Raw genomic sequence first — 22,634 nt, forward strand, 5'->3', positions numbered from 1 at the left:
CGACAGGGGGCATAGTTTGTAGCCCTCAAACGCCCTAAAACAGAATGTGCTGAAACGTGCGACGAAGAAGAACTAACCGTTGAAGTATTAAATTTAAGATTATTGTTAATGCAAAAAGTTTTCGTTTGGAAACAGTTTAAAATATTAATAAGCACGTAGTCCAAGTTCCAGAGATATTAGATGAAATGCAAAATATATAAAGTCGCTGTGTCTTATGTCTTGTTTTAGTTTATACATGTTTTGTTAAATGTTCCTTAAAATTATGACTGCTTTAGTGGTTCAGATTATTTCTGCTCACGATAATTGATTATAACGCAAACATCTCAACAGGTTATGATTCATTCATTGTTAACTCTAACAGCTTTGTTTTTATCTTAGAACATTCAGAGGTCATTCATCGATCAGATAAATCATCGAATGACTTTAAATGGAACAGAATCGATCGAAGACATTCTTAAAAAAGAAGTGGTTCATTCTGTCTTCAAAATATTTTAGGAAAGTATATAATGCTGGTTTAATTATTAGTTGTATAACTTTGTATACTATATTGTGTGTTAATCACGTGCAGTTAGCTTCTGCATGTGTCATGCAGAATGTTTTTTTTTTTTTTTAATCAGCGAAGGGTGTGTTACAGAAAACTGAAATATTCTGCTGAAGGGCTAATAAGTCACAAACATTGAAAACTAGTAGCATATAGAAAGTATTTGCAGAATATTTTTAATTTAAAAAATTAATAACGAAAAATCTTCGTGACATCTTTTTGATTATTTATGAGATATATTTATCCATAGATATTTCTTAACTTAAAGCACACTTCGTATTTCGTAGTTATTTAGCTTCGTCGTCTTAGACCATGATTTTTTTACTTCTCTGTAAAATGATTGTACATAACTTTTTGTTTTATGAATTAATATTTTGTTCAAAGACTGATTTCCGATAGGTCATTTCGCAAATCCTTTCTAGTAAGAAAGGTATGAAATTATCCAAAGAAAAACAAGAACAAGTTTTAAAGCGAGGGAAACCAATCTGAAAGGAGGGGGGGGGGAGGTCTAAAGGTATATGCTGAGTACGTAGTTGGGAAGATATATATATATTTTTTTAAATTAGAGTTCGTTAAAAGTAAATAAATAAATTCACTAACTAAACGAATAAAAACGAAGCATTAAGAGCTCAAAACTAGCACTCTTTGATGACATGAGTAAGATTTAAGGTTTGCAACAGCTCTTAAAATAAAAAAAAAGAGGATCTCTAAACGTTCACATTAAAAATAATTAAAGAATTTTTTAAAAGAAAATAACACTGCGCTTGAAGTTTGTTTATAACTAACTTGAAACAAGCGTTAAATAATGAAGTACGTTTTAATCATAAACAATCAAATCTTCAAAGTGTTGGAAATCGGTGAATGGATACTACACTAGAACAAAAGCACAATGTTGGGAAAGTGGAATAAAATTTCTCATTAGAACAAACTTACAAAGAAAAGGTCAATCAAAAAATATCGGGTTTTCAGTCGGATGGTAACTTGAAACTGGTGTTATTTGATACCGTGAGTAAAATTTGAATTGTACAATACCGTTTGAAAGGAAAACAAGAGGCTCTTCCAAATGTTAGAAATCGGTTGAAAGGAAGTGATAATAATAAAAAGCAGCAGAACACGGACTTAGTTGCAGTGAATAGTGAAGAAAATCGATTAAGCTGCCATTAGTATCCGAAATAAGGACGAGCGAAAGAGGAATTCAAACACGGAAAAGAGCCACGAAAGGAAAAAGCTATCCGTCTTCCAAGAAACAGAGAAGAATTGGCGCAAGAAGATTAAGACCCGATTGTTTGAAACCAGAATCGATCCTGGAGAAAAGAACGAATTTCTTCTTCGGAGACGCAAAGTAAAGGAAAAAGTGCAAAAAGAGAGAAAAAGAAGGGTATTCGAATCCCTCTCTTAAAAAAAAAAAAAAAAAAAAAAAAAAAGACAGAAGAAAGGGTGGAACAAGACTAAACAAACTCGTGGAAAACTGCCAGAAAAAAATGGCGAGAGTTAAAAAAATATGAGATCAGAAAATGATGGTTACTGTGATAAGTTGGATGCTTCTAGATTCTTATCAAATATTTTCTTTTTTTTTTCCTACGTTTCTTCCACATGGTAATATTATTATTTTTTTTCTTTAAGGAGTTTTGTAAAATATTAATGACGGTGTTGGAGGTCAGTGAAATATTTGACATTGTTCAGAATTTGAATTGTAGCATTTCTTCTGGATTTATGAAAAAGAAGATATAATTCAATGTGAAAACTTTTTTTCGAAATGAAAAATTTTCCATCATTTGTAGGAAAACATGAAATGTGCTTTAAAATTCTTCTTCAGTTATGTTTAGCATTGAAACGTTATCATTCCATTGTATTTTTATTTGTTAGTAAACTTTTCCATTACTGCCGATTTAAATATCGGAATACTTAAACATCGAGGGGGATGATGCTGTACTAAACAGTACATACTTTCTCTTTCCTTTTAACTTATTTTGACTTCTTTGAAATGAAGGACCTACAGCAGGTTGATATAGAGGATTTCTTTTTTCTGTTAAGGAATACTGAAATAACAAATAAAGGAGAATATAATAATAATCCTCATCAAGTACGACAAATTTTCCTGTGTCAATTTTTGGTACTTGTAATTCATTTGTTTTCATGATACGAATAGCTCCTATTTTGCAGTTCAATAGCTCTGGTTATTGCGAATTTCATATTTTGGTACAGTCGTGTCCCGACTTACGCGAGGGATGCGTTCCAAGATCCCTCGCGTAAGTCGAAATTTCGCGTTGCGGAAAAGGGTATGAATAAAAACTTTTATAAACATACCCAGTTTTTTTAGACACTATAAAACACACCCTCAACTGTGTTAAAAATCATTTCTTAACTATACATTACTGTTTCTTACATAAAGAACTGAATGTTTACTTATATTAAAAAAAAAAAAAAACGGTTTATTCAACTTAAAATACTGCTACGATACACAAAATCAATGATCAATGGGAAAGAAAGACAAAAAAAAAAAAAAAAAAAAAGTATACGGACATACATATATAAAGTAAGAAAAGCAAATGCAAAATAGTTATATGTATTTTTGTTGCTAATAATCAATTCAGAAATTAAAACTTGTATAATATGTGCACTGTAAAAAGAATTTAGTGTATCTCAACACTAAAAATGGTGGCAACTACTTTACACCAAGTGTCGTGTAGTGAAACACCACAGATTATTCTTGGTATTAGCAAACACCAAGAATTATGGCTGACTACTGGAGCATTTTCTCGTATTAACAATAGCTTGGTTTTTAAAGTAAAAATAGTTTTTTTTTTTAGAAACAAGATAGTGAATCATTATCAGAAAGGTACAGCCTAAAAGTTTATATTGTTTTTGTTGTCGTATTGATAGCTGAAATTTGAAGGTTAACAAAACTCAACAACTGATCTCTTAAATGGCCGACTACTGGAGCTTTTACCCTATTACCTGTTAGATAAAGTTGCCACAAATATTTCAAATTGTATTATTTTGCTTCTTCCACTGTTAAAAAATACTCTAAATGGAGAAAGTATTACATTAAATTATACCGAAAAATAGAAATGATTGCAGCGCCAATAATTGCCGCTTTTGTTTCTTTTCACCGTAAAATTTTATAATAAAAAATAATGGCATCCGTGTTGGATGCCAGTATTTTTCATGTAAAAAACTATATGGTAAAACACGGAACGGTATAGTTTACGGTAAAAAAAGTTAGATAAAGAACATACTGTAAACATGGATGCCAGTTCTTTTTACTGCAACTAGAAATCCTGATTTTAAAGTGATAGATCACACCTAATGTTACTTTAAACGAAAGATTTTTAGCATATCAAATGATCCGTTGATAATTAATAATGTGATGAAGTTAGTGTTTGCATGTTGCATATATTTTACGGCATCTTCAAACGCTCGAGCTTTTGGCACTATATGAGATTTTACGTACGAAAATAAATTCACAAAAACTGTTATCTTTCAAATATTTTGGCAAATCGCCTTCTGTGGCGGCAGAAGAAGGGGGAGTAGACTACTTACTCTGTTATTAATAAGGCGTTAAGTTACTCAGACCCGAGAGTGTTTACATTCAACTTGTTCTTTAACTTAATCAAACAGCTGAACCAAAAACTCTTTGAAATCAATTTCGTGGTTAAACAGCTCATTTTTTAAGTTCTTTATACGAGTCGTTGAAATTGAAATAACGAGAAAAGTGTTGGCAGGTTGAAATGAAAGGTTTTTTTTCGGTTAACTATGAAAAATTTGGTTAATAAAAGGGTGTTTTTTTAGAGGTATAGAACTTTAAGTTGGCAACACTGTTTGATATGTGTGCCATTTTGATAGCTGTCATTTGTTTTGTTCAGTTCGGTTTGCCATTTCGTCATGAATAGACAACAAGGGCTGCAACATGTCACACAGCGCGTGTCACAATTGATTTATTGAAAGAAACGTTCGGTGAACGAATAATTTCGCGTAATGGATCCGTGGATTGGCCTCTAAGATCATGCGATTTAACACCGCTGGACTACTTTTTGTGGCTCTATGTGGAGTCTCTGGTCTGCATCGATAAGTCATAGACGATTGACACCTTGGAAGAGAACATTTGCCCCCTTATTACTGACATACGGTCTGTATTGCTGCAAAAAGTGAGAAAATTGGACTTTCCAATTGGACTTCCAATTGGAACTCCAGTCAGCCTAGGTGGCCATATATGCCAGAAATCCTATTTAAATAAAAATGCAAAGAATCGTCTTTCGAATAAAGCAACATTCATGGCAATTAACAACATTTAATGTGTTTTATTTGAACTTAAAGTTTTCTATACCTCTAAAAAAAACACCCTTTATAAATGCATTTGCCATTCATTTCGTTTAGCTATTTGAAAACAGACAGCTTCATTTAGTTAAAAAAAAATAAGAGCTCAGTAGTCTTTCTATTAACTTGAAATTTACTCTTATGATAATCATGACTACAGCAAGGAGTAAATGCAAATCCATATGTGCATTATGTGCAATTACATTTTTTTTGTCGTTAACATTAATGCATGTGACTAAAAAACTGATACTAAAAGAATGCTTTGCATACTACTTCTTTTTGAGCTATATATATATATATATTTTTTTTCATCGTAAAAAGATTTAAAAAATAATCTTTAGATTTCTATAAAGAACGCAGCCCACGAAAAACTCACTTTGTAAAAATTAGTACTGCAATTAATGCGGTCAGTTCATTAGAAAAGAAAAAGGATTTCAGAGAGAGGAAAAGGGGGGGGGGGAGGATTGCAAGCAGCCCTGAATTAAAATATTCGCCAAGCGTAGGCATAAAGAATTGAAGCGAGTGAGATTCTTGACCTTAAAGAAATTATGCAAAAATATTGTTCAAAACAAATATTGGAATGCATTTTAATAAGCAAGGCATGAGTTTTCAAACTAGTATTTGACGATCCACGACAAAGTTAAATTCTATCCAGAAACATTTGTACAATAAACTTTCATCTTTAGAAATAAAATTAAATGACAAAAGACAGTTGCTTGCAAAAGAGAATCTTGGACAACATAGCGCGATGTATTGCAATAAAAGTAATTAATGAGCATACCATTTTCGATATGAATAATAACCTTAATCCTTAATATATATTTATCGCATTGAACCAAAATGAAAATTTAGGGGTGCCACCAGTTTTTAAATTTAGATATTAAAACTTTTATTTACTTTAAAAAAAATGTGTTAGTCATTAAAAACAAAACCTATTTTAGGTATTTTTGAAGGCATATATTAATAATTTTTAGTGCATATAATCTAACTGCCTCTGAACATTTTTTAACAATAAAAGGGCAATTCTCAATATTTCATACAGGTGGAGAAAAGTGATAAAGTTAAAATTAAAATTAAAATTTGTTTGAAAACTGACAAGTCATTTAAACATTTTGCATTTAGTTTTAACGCGCATACACGAGTATACGCGCACCCATTTCTTTTAATCTATTAATATAATATGAGCGGATAACTTCAACAATTAAAAATAGGCATACTAGACAGTCGAATAATGGTGTCTACATCAGATTTATTTCGTTACTTTTGCTGATGCTAATATTATTATTAATACCTTAACTGTTTCCGACATGATGCTTGATTTTTATTTTAAACTAAATCAGAAATATCAAGTGCAATTTCAGTTTAGGTTAACTAGAATTAATCAAAAATTTAATTGAAACTTTTGAAAAACCTGACGACGTATCAAATTTTGCTCTGTTGCAAAATTATTAACGACCTAAAGCTTGAATTTGTAATTTACTTTTATTAATGATAAACTTGATTAAATGTTCCTGACTAATTGAAAAACAAAGAATTCGTACTTACACCACAGTAAGAGTCGGAACCCTTCGGCCATGCTTGCTGAGGCATTTATTAAAATCTGCGATGGAACAGATGTTCTAATATTTTACCTGGCTGCTCGGCTCTAGCGAAATTGATTGGTATCACTTTCTGCAATTACGCTCATCGGAACGGGAGGTCGGCATAAATAATCCCGAAAATTTAATAAGTAATCAGAAAACGTTAATTTTTCATTGAAAGAGAAATTTAAGGAAATTAAAACAGTTGAACAAGAGTTCTCTAGGTTGCCACACTTGAATGTAATATCTTATATAATAATATTATGCTCGCTGTAAAAGTTTACTAAATCATATGAATCAATCCATAAAAACGAAAAGTTAGTTTAATGAAACAATTTAAGACACATTTATTCTTAATTTAACTGAAAAAAAAAATACATATAGCTATACAAACTTTTTTTAGCACTTAGAAAATTGATTCAAAAAAAAAAAGTTCCATTGCAATGAGTAATACATAATTTTATTAAATTAATAAATATTCGAAACATGCAGTAGTTTAAATAAAGGCTTAGTTTGTATGGGATCTCAAGGGAGCTCAGCTCTTGTACTTCTTTTCAAATCAGTGTAACTTTTTGGCTCTTACTTTCGTTTTGGTGCTTATTTACGTAATGCGTGTGATGCTCCAAATTAATTTAAAATTATTAGTGTGAGGCAAAGTGAAATAGTTAAGATAACTTACTTTTTTAAAAATGAACAATTTGAAAATTTGTTCTGAAAATTATGGTACATAAAGAAAGAACAATATATTTAATAATAAAACTTACATTGAAACATTATTTTTTATTTTTGGTTGTAAATTCGTACCTCCAAAAAAAGGTTGTAAATTTTCACTTCTTTTTTTTATGGGGCAAAGTGAGAAATAAAATATTTTTCTTGTGAAATATTTTCTATTCTATTATTGAAGACATTTTTGATCAAATAAATAAGTAAATATAAGAATGAGTGAACAAATGAAAAGGAATTGAAACAATAAATAAATAAATAAGATAGTAAACGAGAAAAAATAAATCACTTAAAAAAATAGGGAATAATTAAGAAAATAAGTGTATAAATGAATAAATAAGATAATTATTAAAGTAAGGAATGTAAATGAAATAATTAGTAAATGAATACCTAAGTGATTTGATAAAAGATTAAATAAGTAAATGATATGAGCTACTTCACTTTGCTCCGCATGCACTTAACTAACTGTTCAAAGAATTTAAAATACAAATTAACTTGATATTACACAAATAAATGCAGCACCGAATATTATTAGAGTTAACTAGCATTTTCAATTAATATTTGAAAGGTTAATTACTACAAATTTAAGATTTTAATTCTAGCAAAAATAATTTTTGACTTACAAAAAATATTACACTAAGAGTATTGATTTTTTTAAATTGCTGGTTTTATTGTATTACTTGATTTTCAAGGTATTTTTTTCTTGAGTAGAATAGACAACATGTGCTACTACATAGCTAAAATATTACTAGACAGGTGGCGCTAAAAGCAGAGTAAATATTTGACCATTTCACTTTGCCCCACATTCCCCTACTATCTTTTGTAACCTCCAAATTTGCCCCATATTTTAGTGCAACACACTAAAATACATTTTTTTTTGTTTGTTTTGTTTTGTTTTTTGTAGTGTGCAAAAATCCTTTACTTTTGATTAAAATTTTCGATACATTTTCTGTAGAGGTCCCAGCTGCTGACAGTGTCTGGGCCCCAACTTATCTAAATTAGTCTCTGAATATGAGTACCTTCATGTGTGTGCGCATAAGAAAAAGTAAAATCTACTTTGATGCTAACGCTTCCACTGCAAACCAAGGTTCAAATACGATAACGGGTAACATAATCAGGGGCGTGCGCGGGGGGGGGGGAGAAAAGACACTTGTTGACCTGGGCCCGAGCCTGAAGGGAGGCCAATATTTTTAGAACTAGGCGTGAAATATAGTGATAAACAATATAGAGGGGGCCCCGGAAAAGTCATTTGTGACGGGCCCCAAAATTTCTGTGCACGCCCCTGAATATAATAAACCCGAAAGATTTTCAGAACTTTTATGAAGATTAATTTTCAAGTGAAAGGGATGCCAATTAAAAGGAAAAAAAGAAACAATCGTTAACATTGGACATTTTTATTGTAATAGATGCTTTCCTATTTTAAATAAATTGGTAGTTAAAAATATGCAGACAGCCTCTAGTTAATATTAATTAAAAGAGGTAATTCTGCAAATTCTTCAGTTGATGTTTGATACATCATTAGAGACAGCAAGCGAGCTGAAATTTGTTCATTTACATATTCTAATGAGCTCATAGCTATAATTTGTAGCAGTGGAAACATGACCTCAAGAGAAAAATAAAATTCGAAAAAAATATAGAACACGAACGCTGCACTATAATTAAAACATCAACCGAATATCCTTCATACTGATAGCATCACATTACCCGACCTCATATCAGTAATTATTGATCATCTATAAAATATTTTAATTGCATAATAGACGGCAGTTGAGATGTTATTGGCATGTGGCAGCGATAAGATCTTGATTAAATTGAAATCTGACGCCCTAACTAAATAGGACGTGTCTGTAGGAGATAATAAGTATAATCACTTTGTTGCTTCAGAGAGCACAAGTATACTTAATTTTTCACATCCCTTTGTTCGATGCGCGTGGGTCTTTTTTCTGGCGTAAATCATGTGCAACACACTTTGGTACGTGAAAACCGAAAAGTTTCCATTTTTAGCGGAACGTAAAAAATTTCAAAATAACTTAGGGTTCAGTGTTTGCGAAGTGTTACTATTTATATTGTGGTTCATCATCGGTGGATAAGTTTTAAAACACTCATATCATAGCGAAAGTTTTAAACAACAGAAACATATTGGATTTGACGTAAGCGTCGCAGCGGTAGGCAAACCCGTCGATCGCGATGGACCGTTCGATCTCGAGCTTGTTTTCAGTCGATCTCGGCGACGTCTTGAACCTAGTATATTTATTTTTATTTTATTTTTTTTATTAGAGTACCATTAATAAACATTGTTTTCTGGGAAAAATCAGGCTTAGCTTCTAAATCAAAAGAGTTTTGAAGATTTTTAGAACTTTTTTAAATTGCCAAAAAGCCACCGTTTTCAATATTTAAGGAAAAAAAAAATCATTTTTGCCTTTTGTTCTTGAAAATTGTGTCTACAAAAATTAATATGGATTGACAGATAAAACTTGGTATGAATGCTTTATATTTTTTTTAGCAAAGGAAACATAGTTTTGGCAAATTTTATCAGTGGCGCAGCGAGGAGAGATCCATCCCTCCACTCTCCCCCGCCACCACCACCCAGTGAAGTCGATCCTGGTGTTTGTCAAACTTGGAAAGTCGATCGGCAGTTAAGTTAGGTTGCCGATCGCTGGTCGTCAATGTTATCATCAATGTGTCGTTCATAAGTTTAGGTACTCATATCCAATAACGAAAAGTTCAATAAAGAAACAAAAATTCTTTTTCTTTTTTTGCAAACGATTAATTTTTTTAAAATCTTGATTCTTTTTTCCCATAATGTCAACTAAGAGTATTTTGTTAAAGTTTACAGACGATCGAAAAATGCGTTACTTTTTATACCTTATTTATTGTTTAATTTATTCTTTCTAAAAATGTATGCATCAAATGTTTTAAAGAAAAATAACCAAAAAAAAAAAAATGGATGAAAATGATGTAGCCATATATTTAGGTAATGACATAAACGAATCAAACGACGGAACAATATATCAGCTGCGAAAGTATGAAACAAATATGAAGTTACTCAGTGGTTGTCGCGTGGAGGAGGCGGTTAATTTCGAGATGTGCAACTAATTCTGAGTTGGAAGCGGCTCTTTGAGAAGACAAATGCTCAGCAAGTGTAACTTCATTCCGCGTGTCCAAATACTACATAAGTCGTTAGAGTAACTGAAGAAGTCTCTGCAGAAGAATTATTTCTCTGCTGCTGAAGATGAGGTATTTAAGAAAGATGAAATGTAGCTCTAATGTGCGGACTTTTTTTCTTGTTTGTTGAGTTTTTTTATTTTTCTGAGCATCCCTGAATGGATTGTTTGTGCAGTTGAAAGGTGCAATATGTAGAAGACGAAATGTGAAAATAAAAATTTGGTGAGAAGAAGAATTCGTTTATGAAAATGAAACCATCATCTTTAAACGTTTCTTTGGTTTTAGAAAATATTCAGAAGGATTCCTACCTTCTGCGAACATGCTTCATCTTCTGTAGGTGCGTAACCATTGGCTGCGTCGCCTACGCATTTGGTTAGATTTCTGGAATAGCCTCAGACAAGCTCCGCATTTGTTCATAAATAGACCCACATAAGTACAGCAACAACTTAATCGCTGTATTCATGAACAAATGTAAAACTCGTATGCTTACGTCCCAGAACGCTGTTGAAATGTATCTAAGCCAAAGGTTACATGACCTGAAGAATATGGAGAGTGTTTTCAGAAGGCATGCCACTCTTCTTGCATGCTTTCAAAAACTCAAAACAAGGAAACATTAAAAGATGATGATTCAAAGAAAAAATAAAACGATTTTTTTTCTTTCTATCTACTTTGATAGCCTACTTCAGTTGTATATTCTGTCATCTTCATATTACACCTTTAAACTGCAAACATGATAATTGCAATGATGCGTAGAAAAAGGAAGCGCAAAAAGTAAAATAGCAATAAATCCGTTACATTTTAAAGCATCTTGAAATTCCTTGTAAAGAATTACCTTTTTTAGGCCTTATCTCTGTTTTTCTCTGTATGACGAGCAGTAAGATGCAATGAATTGGTTTTCCTGATTCACATGGTGTTATTGTAGATGGTTTGGTCATCGAAAGTCCAAATTGCACTGTTTTGTTAGCCTTGAAACAAATGTTGTGCGTTCTTTTAATTACTTCAAAACCGTAAATTGTTATAATTTCAACTTTTTGTATGTAAATATACATTTGAGGAAATCATTCTTTTTTAAATGAAAAATTTCCAGTTTATCAACCATCACAAAAGATAAATCTTATGAAGCTGAATTTTTATTTCTTCAATTAAACAAAATTCATCTATTTCAGTATATCAAACTCGAAGTTAAAACATAAAAAAGCATTTTCATTAGTGTACAACTATCGAGAATAAGACTGGACTTTATTACCTATAGTAACTATTTAACAAATTTATAAAGGGTTAGAAAAATTTGGGTTGCTATTTTGTTCACTTTTTGTCCTTCTTTTTCAAACCCTTCGATCTCTCCCCAATTCTACAATATTGTTAGATATGTGGCAACTTACCGGCCTTTTCTGTTATATACTCAGAGAGAATATAACGCATTTTTGATGGAATTTCGAATCGTAGGAGAACCTTGGAGTAAAAGGGTAACCCATGTCTAAAGAAAAAAAAAACTATTATGATCCATTGATCCCAAAACACACGCTCATTCGATTCGCATTCGCTCAAGGTCGGTAACAAAATGATGGAAAAACTGTTTTCAGATTCGCATTCTCTAACATCAACTGTGGAGCAAAATACAACACTACGCAGAAAAAAACATTTAAAGCTTGTAAAGTAACAGTTATTAGCATGCTCTGATCGGCAGCTGTGCCTAAAATTACTTTATTTTTTCCTCTCATCTCTCCACGCTTTTTTTTTCTCATTCCGTTCTAGAACAGATTTTTTCCCCCATCCCCCTACTAGTCTAAATCATCATGTAAGCATGGCGGGAATTTTTCTTTTTTCTTCTTCTTCCAGCCCTCCTTGATCACTGGTTAGGATCGGAAGATGAAAAACTCGACTCCGTAATCAAGGGGAAGGATGAGAGCAAGCGATAACGGCGCGCCTAATATGTGCCCCCCGTGGCCACCCCCCATCAAAATAGAATGCAGAATTCGTGTGGTTGACATCACTTCCTGCTCATAATAACTCAATCCAACACGCAAGGATTGCGGGGCGGGCAAAATATTACTTTACGTTGCTCCTTGAGGGGTGGGTGGGGTGATCATTTCTTCAATTTACTGTCCACAGACGATAAATCCATCATGCTAGTACTTCAGTTATTTTGGAGCATCTTGGATAGTCCAATTCCGAAACATTTCTATTTCGTCCACTTACTTCTTAACTTTCTTCGCTTGATTTCGCACTTTCTTTTATTTCAGTCGCTGCTAACCCCCCCTTTTTAGATGTTAACCCCCCCTCTTTATACAACTGACCAAATAGGAAATCGTGTAAATACAATGATATTACTTATGCAATATTTCGGTATATCGCGCATTCGGATATGTCGTTGCACAATTCTTAGTTATTTTGATTTGATTCAGCTAACGCGGTTAAATTCTCCTTTAACTATAAAACACAATTTTTACGACGTTTTACTTATCAAAATATGTTTCTACAATGTAGACACTGTGTTGATTATTCGGTCTCCAATTAACCAAACTATTCCATTTTTCTTACGACAGAACAAGGACTTGAGATAAGGTCCAGGTCAATGCCAAACCAGCAGAACTCTAGCAGAGTATCCTTAGCATCGAAGGAACATTTTGAAAATCTTATTTTTCACACATTTGATTGAATCATAACTTTTCACGTAATTAACAGATTTTTGAGCAGTCAGAAGCATTACTGAAGTTGCTTGTCCAGTTATCCGAATTTTTGAGAATCCAACCCTTTATCGGTGCTCTTCCACATACAATGACACAACAGAACGCATGTTTACTTGTTACTTTCTTCTATATCTAATATATAGAAGAAAGTATTGGATTCGTGCAAATTTTCGAATTTCGAATTTTGACGGATTCGAACGTTTTGAGGTGTGCTGAGTCCATTTCGACTATTTTTGGAAAATGTCTGTCTGTCTCTGTGTGTGTGTGGGTGAATGTGTGTCACGTCTGTGTGTGACCAGTTTTTTGTGGCCGCTCTACAGCAAAAACTACCGCATGAAATTGAACGAAATTTGGTACACATATGTGCCCCTGTGTGAACTTGTGCCCATTGGTTTTTGGCGCGAATTCCTCCAAGGGGGGTGGAGCAATGGGACGTTTTTTGAGTTACGCGGGCTTGCTATTCCTCAGGAAGTAACTGGCGGAATCAAACAAAATTTGGTCCATATGTTGCCCCTAACAGGAGCAGGAGTTGATTCAATTTTGGTGTCAATAGCTCAAACGGGGGTTGAGTTATAGAACGTTTTTTGTCGTCAATTGTGACTGCTGTATCTCAAGAAATAACGAACGGAATCAAACAAAAATTTCTTGACAAGTAGCCCTTAGTGGGTATAAGAGCTGATTTTATTTTGGTGTCAACGGCTAAAAAGGGGGTAGCGCAATCGCCCGTTCTTTTTTTCCATTGTGAGTGCCCTATCTCAAGAAGTAATGTTCAATTTGTTTTGTTTTTACAATAATTCAGACATTGGGATGGTCGTCAAGTTTTTGCATGTGTAATTTTGTTTTTGTTAGGAATATTGCTTCCTCCAAGAGGTGTTGATTTTTTTTTTTTTTTTTTTTTTTTTTTTTTGCGAATAAAAATAGTTTTATTAATGCAACAATAAGAAAGATAAATCGTAATAGATTGTCGTCTGCGTATTTCTCGTGATTTTAATTGTATGGAAATGATCGGAAATATTATCTCAATGATTTGAAATTTTTAACCGTTGCCATCTTATGTTTGTTAATAAATAAAATATTTGTAATTAATTCAAGTAAGGCTTTTAAAGTAACTTTCAATTTGTTTTGTTTTTACAGTAATTCAGACATTGGGATGGTCGTCAAGTTTTTGCATGTGTAATTTTGTTTTTGTTAGGAATATTGCTTCCTCGTCAAGCATGGGGAGGGATCAGAAAAAGGAAAAATATAGAAGAAAGTTTCGTGATGGCCACAACATACTAGTTTTTCTTAGACACGCAACAATTTTAGGTGCTAAAAGTCAAGCCACAAATATGAAGAAATAATGAATATTAATTACTTGTCTTTGCAAGATAGAGAGATATATATAGATAGAGCATATAGATAGAGATATATAGATAGAGCATATAGATAGAGCACATATAACGTTGGCAAAAATTGTATTCAAGAACTTACTAAACGGACAAAATTAACTATAATTGAACGAACTTGGAAGGCATTGCGCATGATATATTGCACATCAGGATTGTTGGTATTCGTTCCTTGGACGATTCCCACCACAAAAACAGTACAAAACAAAAGAAACGAGGTTTACTGGCTACGAGGTTTACTGGCTACTATAAACAAGCGTTGACGAAACAATTTTTTTTTTCGTGAAGCGTCAGCTTGTTTACAAATAGAAATTAATTTTAACTGAAAACTCGCTTCAAACTGACCGTTAAGACCGATAGTGGAAGTTTTTATTTGCCGACCGCATTTAGTGCCTTCCGCCTACTGCCAACAGTGCTGAGGCCGACTATAAAATTGATGTTCACAACGAAAAAATGTAGCAAAAGATTCTTCAAAACTCATACAGAAGACATAACAAATTTATTCGATATTCTTTTTCGTGATAACTTGTAGTTTCATTTAAGTGAGAAAAACCATTTCCTTTATAAACGAAAAGAAAACAAAAACCTCTGTGGAACTAGCTGAAGGAGATGGGGATGTGTGAGAATATTTTTGTGAGAAAATAAAATGGAATTGGGGAATTTTCGTTGTGCTCTAAAAAAAAAATAAAAAATAAAGAAATAAATAAATAAAAATTTAAAATGGATAAAATTATGATCACATTTTGACTGCAATTATAGTCAACATTTTATTGTAGTTAATAGTTTAGCAACTGTGAAGTTCTCGTTTGTGGTTTTCTCTCGCACGCTACTCTCACTTACGCGGTTCTCTCTCTCTTTCTCTCTTTCTCCCTTGTGATTATTTTCGTTTTCCGGCGGCGCACAAGTGAGACACTGTAATTTCAAATGCAAATTAAGCGTCTGTATTTGTCAAATAATAGTGTTCATTATGTTTTTCTTTCTTTTTTCGTCTTGACTTCAGGCTGAAAAGATGCAGATAATTATAATGGTGAACTTCTCCCTTTAAAAAATAAACTTCTCCATTTGTCTTATTTGTCCTTAAAAAATGTTTTTTAAATTCGTCAAGCTATTATTTGTCTTACATTTATTGCTGCCGTCATTTTGCTTTAAATGTTTCCTTTTTTATCAAAAAAATAAATAAATAAAAATAAAAATAAAAAAATCGATATGATTTCATTTGTTTTTACAATTTAAAAATTATCATTTAATTATTGCAGTAAAGCAAGTACTGTTTCAGAAGGTCGTCTACAATTATCATATTAATTTTTAAAATTTTCTTCTGAATCTTAAGTCATCAAGTGACAAGTAACCATTGTATTTCCCTTAGCACTTAGCAAATATCTTTCAGCTATTTCAAAGTTTATTAAGTTAAATCTGAATAAATTTAGGAAATGCGTAACTAAATGTAAGCAAATTTAACATGCCTCTTTTTAATCAGCACGGATACAATTAAATTGTTTCTTTCGACATTTTAAAGTTTTATATGCAACTTTATACATATTTCCTATGACAGTTCTTGATTATTGTTTTACTTTTTAATATTTCCTTTTATCCTTAGATTTTAATAAACTAATACTTATTTATAAAGGCAGAATTGAACTCAAAACATGGTTAAATGCTGACTAAAAAATCTGTGTGATATAAGTAAGAGACTATTATTTTTTTAAATAAATTATCTGAAACAGGCATTCGAAGTAACTTTGAACCATAATTTATCTATTTTAAACATCCCCACTCATATTTTACTAGCTTCATTCTGTTATTTGGTATAAAATGGAAGAAACACTTCTAAACTGATGTAGTTATCTAAAATTTTCAATAAGAATAGTTATTAAATCCATCAAAAATGAATTGTTTTCCTAATTGTTTTCTGCCATTTAGATTAAATTTTAGCCCTCTTAGACATTAGGCTTAAAATAAATCATTTCAACAACTTTGAATGATGTGGCTGACTTTGCACACTTCATATTTTTAAATATATTGGACTTCAAAAGGCCATGGCTCAAAGCTGCTCTTTATTGGAAAGGTCCTTATGTTAGTTGTTTTATATATTTTTAAGATAAGAAAACTAATACTTATAAATTTTACTTAAAATAAGTTGACAACATTATACATTGTTAATTGTATCATCCAATCATTTCTGTTGTTGCTGTTTAGAATCTTGAATGCTGATTTGGAGGTGTTGAAATCTCTTTTCTTTACAATTTAGTAAATTATAGAAATCTTGAGAGGATATGAAATAAATATGGGTGTAACTTCAAAAATTTAGGCTTCTCATTTTTCTTATCTAAAGTTTATCTACATGTTATAAAAACAATTTATAATGCAGTACACTTCTCACACATTTCAAAGTTACCCTTAAGTGGGAGGAGACTTTGAACAGCTAAACACTTCATTTTAAATGGTTTTTATATTTATTACTTTGCATAGCTGCAGAATGCTTTTGGAACTTATATTCAATTTTATGCCTCTAAGTGCAATAGCACTAATAAACTATAAGAGGGACTGTTAAAAATAGATAAATTGGAGATCAAAGTGGCAATAAATTTCTGTAAAGATAACTTTTTTATTGAAGTATGCAGCAGAGTGAGACTTATTTGAAATGCAGTACACTTCTCACACATTTCAAAGTTACCCTTAAGTGGGAGGAGACTTTGAACAGCTAAACACTTCATTTTAAATGGTTTTTATATTTATTACTTTGCATAGCTGCAGAATGCTTTTGGAACTTATATTCAATTTTATGCCTCTAAGTGCAATAGCACTAATAAACTATAAGAGGGACTGTTAAAAATAGATAAATTGGAGATCAAAGTGGCAATAAATTTCTGTAAAGATAACTTTTTTATTGAAGTATGCAGCAGAGTGAGACTTATTTGAAATGAATAAGCATATTATAAAGTATTAATGCTTTGATTGCTGATCTGAAGGTCCCAAAAAAAAAAAAAAAAAAAAAAAAAAAAAAAAAAAATCGAAACCACCGAGTTATTCCTTTTTTTTTAAATAGTTTTTTTTTGAGTTCTCTTCTGCAAACTTCACACTATATTTAACCTTTTTTGATCTGGTGATTCTAGTTGGAGTAATTAGAGAGCCAATATCAGTTTACTTATTATTATTTTTCTTTCTTTCTTTCTTTCTTTTTTTTTTTTTTTTTTTTTGAGCGAGAAAAACTTTTTGCACCCTTTTCTGATCTTAATGAAATTTGGATCATAAAGGGTTGATAAATTCTGCCCGAATTTTGAAGTGCATTCCCTAAAAGCGTATTGTTAAAAGAAAACATTTTTTCTAATCATTGTCAAAAGATAAGAGCGAGTGGAATAGAAAATTTGCGAGAAGAGCTAGATAGAGCTAGAATAAATGTGAATTCAATTTGAGTATCTACCCCCGAGAACTTCCAAGTACCCGGATTTTACTTATGACTTGACAAACCCGCCCTATAGACACAAATACACTCTTTAACCGCGCGGGGCTAATGAATGCGTTACAGGCAAAGGAATACCAGGTACGAGCGCATAATATCAGCGTAACGTTAACCGTAACCCGATAAAATGAGAGTATTCGGAAGAATGCGATACAAGTTCAGTGGTCATCTGATTTTTTTTCTTCCTTTCTTTTGTTGAGTAATTCCTACAAATTCTGCATTTGCTGTGTCATGGATTTGAAATAATAACGCAGTTTGATATGTTTTTTTCTTTTAACCGTTGTCTTTCTTTTTCTTACTTTGCTTTTTGTCTTTCTTGGTTCTTTCTTTTCTTAGTCTTTATGAAATTATTTTTAATTTAGCATTTAAGTTTTCCAACTGGCTTGCCTCTGGCTGTAACAGTGCATGTTTAATATTGCTGTTTGCTTATTTGCTGACATGATAATGTCTTCATTAGTTGTAGGGGAGAGTGTTGTACCTTGGGATACTTTTCACATTTAAATTTTTAACGTCAATTATTTAAACCAAATTTAAAATCTAAGTTACATTAAACTACCCCAACGAATTTCTCTGCAATATATATTTTTTAAAAAATCAGACAGTTTGAAAATAAAAAATGCCAGCCATTTAAAGTACTAGTTCCAAACTGTCCCAAGGTATAACATCCTACTGTACCTTGGGACACATCCTGTTGTACCATGAAACTATCTTCATGATTCCGGAAACAGCCCTACGTAATCCAATTTCGCACCGAAAAGCAAAAATAAATAAATAAATAAAATAAAATTTTTTTTTTCAAGGTATAAATTAGATTATGAATACTAAATAATGAATTATTATTTAACATTAAATGTGTTTAAACGATTATAGCAGATTAGAAAATTTTTCCATGCTCCTAAACGTGTGTTAATTATTAAGAACCATGCATGTGTTGCTCCATGGGACGGAGCCTAAGGTACAATATGTTTGACTGTCTGGAGGTACAATCACCACGTGGTTTAATCCATATTTTACCACATTATGAAAAACTTAACATTTTTCATAAACATTCCTGTTACAGACTAAGGAGACCTCAGGAATACACATACAATTTTAAAAATTACCAAATATGTATTACTTTCCATTTTACAAGCTGTTCTGTATATAGGACGATGGTACAATCCACTACTGTATACTTGGTTTTTCAGTCAAGCTTTCTGGTACATGTGAAATGGAAGAAAACACTCTACGCAAAGTTCTAAATAATATTTTTCATGAACTGTCACTGTTTTCATTAATACAATGCTTCGACTTATTGTGTTGTTTTCAGTTCGAAGTTTTTACTAAAACGTTTTCAGTCTGCAGCTTCAAAAGGCTCTTCTGTATGGTTCGAGTCTTGTTTTGATGAACAGACAGTTGCTTTTTAGCAATGTTTATTAGAAGTACACACAAACCCATGTAAACAATAGTAACTTTTCTACAGGTTTTAATACATATCAAGGTTTCTTCTGAAGCAAACAGCTTCGATATTTTCCAAGCAGCATCCAGTACTGCTTCAGAGGCATTTCGAAATTATAGTCGATCGTTAAAATTTTGTATTACATATGGATGCAAAATATTTCTATATGATTTTCATATAAGTCCACACCATTTTTACATCAGTACAAAATGAAATATTTTACCTTTTTGTTTCAATTTTTTATTATTCTGTTTTTTTTTTTTGAAAAACTTTGTATCTTCGAAATTGCTGATGAGTGATACTTCTTTTCCATAATTTCAACGAACAGCTGTGATCTTGTGCTTCGTGTGAAATTTCCAATCGGATGTTTAAATGCCATAATTTTCAAGATTTTGCATGGTTCTAAGGGACATTTTCTCATTCCAATTTCCATTACTGTTTCCGTTTCTAACAATTGTTTGTTTCTGAGATGAACAAAAATATTTTAAGAAATGTATGTTTTGTGCCCGGCTGAAGTTTTAATAACGGACAGCAAATTATCAACAACTGTATTATTTACTAACTGTGTTACCTGAGTGTAATTCTTTTCATTTTTCATCTTTTTAGCTCTATTATGATAGTCGAAGCAATTTTCGGAATCGGACACCTTTTTTTTGTGCTCCTTGATATAGTGTAAAATCTAAAATGGTAACCACCAAAAGAGTTGACAATCGAGAGCTTTCTACCCAAACTTCATGAGTGTAAATTTTTCATCTCTATTTTTCAAAATAAAGGGCAATTATTTCAACAGTGGTTGAATGCTCAGAAAACACACCAATTTTTTGAAAAGCTTCATTCGAAAAATCATAATCTAGGCGAACTTTACAGTAGCTATCTAAATCAATGGTAGAGTTATCATTAAATGGTAAAAATAACTTGATATGAAAGAACTATTTTCATGACATAGTTTGACGAACAAAAGTTGTTCCTTTATCGGGAGCATCTTCCCCATTTCACTGGGTATTATATGATATCCGGTACATAACATTATGCCCAAAAAGTGTTTCAATTTTGATGTTTGCAAACAAAAATCGTTGTTATTCTTAGGCCAGGGTTACTTATTACTTTCCTCTACTACTTTCATCATATTTTCGACCACAATCTCGAAAAGTTTCACGAGTTTTTTCCTGAAATTATGTCCAACAATATCTTCTGACGATTTTCATTTGAAAGTGATTCATAAAGTTATGCAAACTTCGGTACACAATTAGGCCGTTTTTACTTTGATATATTCATTTCTTCATTAGTGTTGATTCCTTTTGAAATGTTTATTGCTCAAGGAGTCTAGAAGCTTTTCGTCAAAATCAGCGTAACTATACAAAATACTAGAATTATTTTCATGAATTTCTTCATCATCAGTGACTGTATCTGGATCAGATGGCAATATTTTCAAGTCAAGGTCACTCTCACGGGTTCATTATCCTATGACATTACATATTCTATAGCTAGTTCAGTGGTTAATAATTTCTTATTCAATATGCCACATGTACTCTTTAATTTATTTACTTCTGAGATCAGCGTTCATACTTTGAACAGCAAATATTTTTACTCAATCCAGAAGGTAGCATCACAACGTATTAAGTGCGGATGATAAATTAATCAAGAAAAACTCCCTACTACCCCCAAAAACTGCTCTTTCAACTCTTAATTGTGAGAAAACTTCATAGTATTGAGTTTTGAAAGAGAGCAATCAAGATTTCCACTCCATTTTCCAAGCTACTTTTGTATGAAGCGCGCATAGCAGAGGATTTTACCATCGTCCTATTTACAGGACGGCTAATAAAACCTTCATAAAACCTATTTAAATGTAGTTTTATCTTTGCAAATTTTACTCAGTAGGGGAAACCCGGGCAACGTGAATACCTTAAGCTTTTCTTGATTATTGTCGTTTGGTTATAACTTTAAAAATCGAAACAAATGTTTATATCATTCTTCATTTAATGAACTTGCGTAATGCAATAACAGTTGTCCTTAATATTAATTACACTATTAGATATAAGGCCAGTTTTCAACAATGGCAAAAATATCCACTTTACCCAACATCCCGGGTAAAGTGAATTCGTTACTAGGGCAAAGCGAACAGCAACATTTTTTGTCATGAAACTAAACATTAAAAAATAAAATAACCATCGAAAATTAAAGGAACATATCCAAAAAACATTTTTTTGCTACAATGCTAATTATTGTAGTTATTGCAAACAAAGAAATTAAACCTAAAAATAAAATAAACGTCGAAAATAAAAGAAACATATTTAAAAACTTTTTTTTTTTGCTGCAGTGCTAATTATTGTTGTTATTACAAACAAAGAAACTGAATTTAAGAATAAAATAAGCATCGAAAATTAAAGGCTCATATTAAAAAGCATTTTTTCACAATACTAATTATTGTAGTAATTATTGTAACAAGCAAAGAAATTATAAAAAATTATAAAAAAAAGTCAACATCCAAAATTTAGGAGCATATTAAAAAAAAAAAAAACATTTTTCCTTCTACAATACTAATCATTTCAGTTATCACAAACAAAATCATTACCATTTTCGAATGTTGACACTCTTTATGACACCACTGAGTACAAATTCGACATTGTATTCTGTTTTCCATTGGCTGATCATCTTCTTCAATGAACATTTCATCACAGAAAATGCACCATACATCATAAAATTTCTTTACTTCTTTCTTATCATTCTCTTATGCAGTCCTATGTTTTGTAGCAGAGATTTTTGATTAGTCTTTTTGGTACTTGATCTTTTTAATAGTCTTCTGAGAAGCTTTAGTCGAAACATTGACAGTCTTTTTTGATTTTTCAAATTTTTGTCATTGATTGTCCTCTACTGGAGTGCTTGCCTGGAGTGTAGATCTCTGTAGTTTTTGTTTACGTGTTGTTATTCGTTTAACAGGCTGAGGAATAGGTAGTAAAACTGAAGGACTGTAGTAGTTCGTAGAACATCCAGGTTTGGATGAAGCGGCAGGAACATCATTGCCTTGGACTTATTCTGTTGTTTCAGATCCCATGGGAGTATAAGGACTGTCTTCAATGGTAGTAATGTCTTGAGATATTAATATTGAAGGACTTCCAGCCTCGGATGAAGTGACTTGTCATGACCGGGCATAATGAGTATGGTATCCACTTTGCCCAATCCCCTTTGACCTTCAGGTACATTTTTGAGGTTACTAAAAATTACTATAAAACCAGAGCATCTAAACTCGTCGTCTACGGATAGTTGAAAGCTACGTAATCATACATCAAATCCTACTCATAACAAAGAACATCTCACAAATAGTATTAAAGTTATAA

General features: G+C 31.9%; 1 long non-coding RNA gene across 2 annotated transcripts in view; it reads right to left on the reverse strand.

The window, feature by feature from the left end:
• Positions 1-22,634, reverse strand: part of LOC129221996 (uncharacterized) — a 555,093-nt gene that overhangs the window by 21,987 nt on the left and 510,472 nt on the right. Inside the window, exon 6 of one of the 2 annotated variants that reach the window (XR_008580560.1) lies at positions 11,159-11,291. The exons of the other annotated variant lie outside the window; for it this stretch is intronic. This is a non-coding gene — a long non-coding RNA (uncharacterized LOC129221996). The remainder of the gene's footprint in view (positions 1-11,158; positions 11,292-22,634) is intronic. 2 annotated transcript variants of the gene reach the window in all.

Source organism: Uloborus diversus, chromosome 5 (genome assembly GCF_026930045.1).
Source record: "Uloborus diversus isolate 005 chromosome 5, Udiv.v.3.1, whole genome shotgun sequence".
Classification (NCBI taxonomy): domain Eukaryota; kingdom Metazoa; phylum Arthropoda; class Arachnida; order Araneae; family Uloboridae; genus Uloborus; species Uloborus diversus.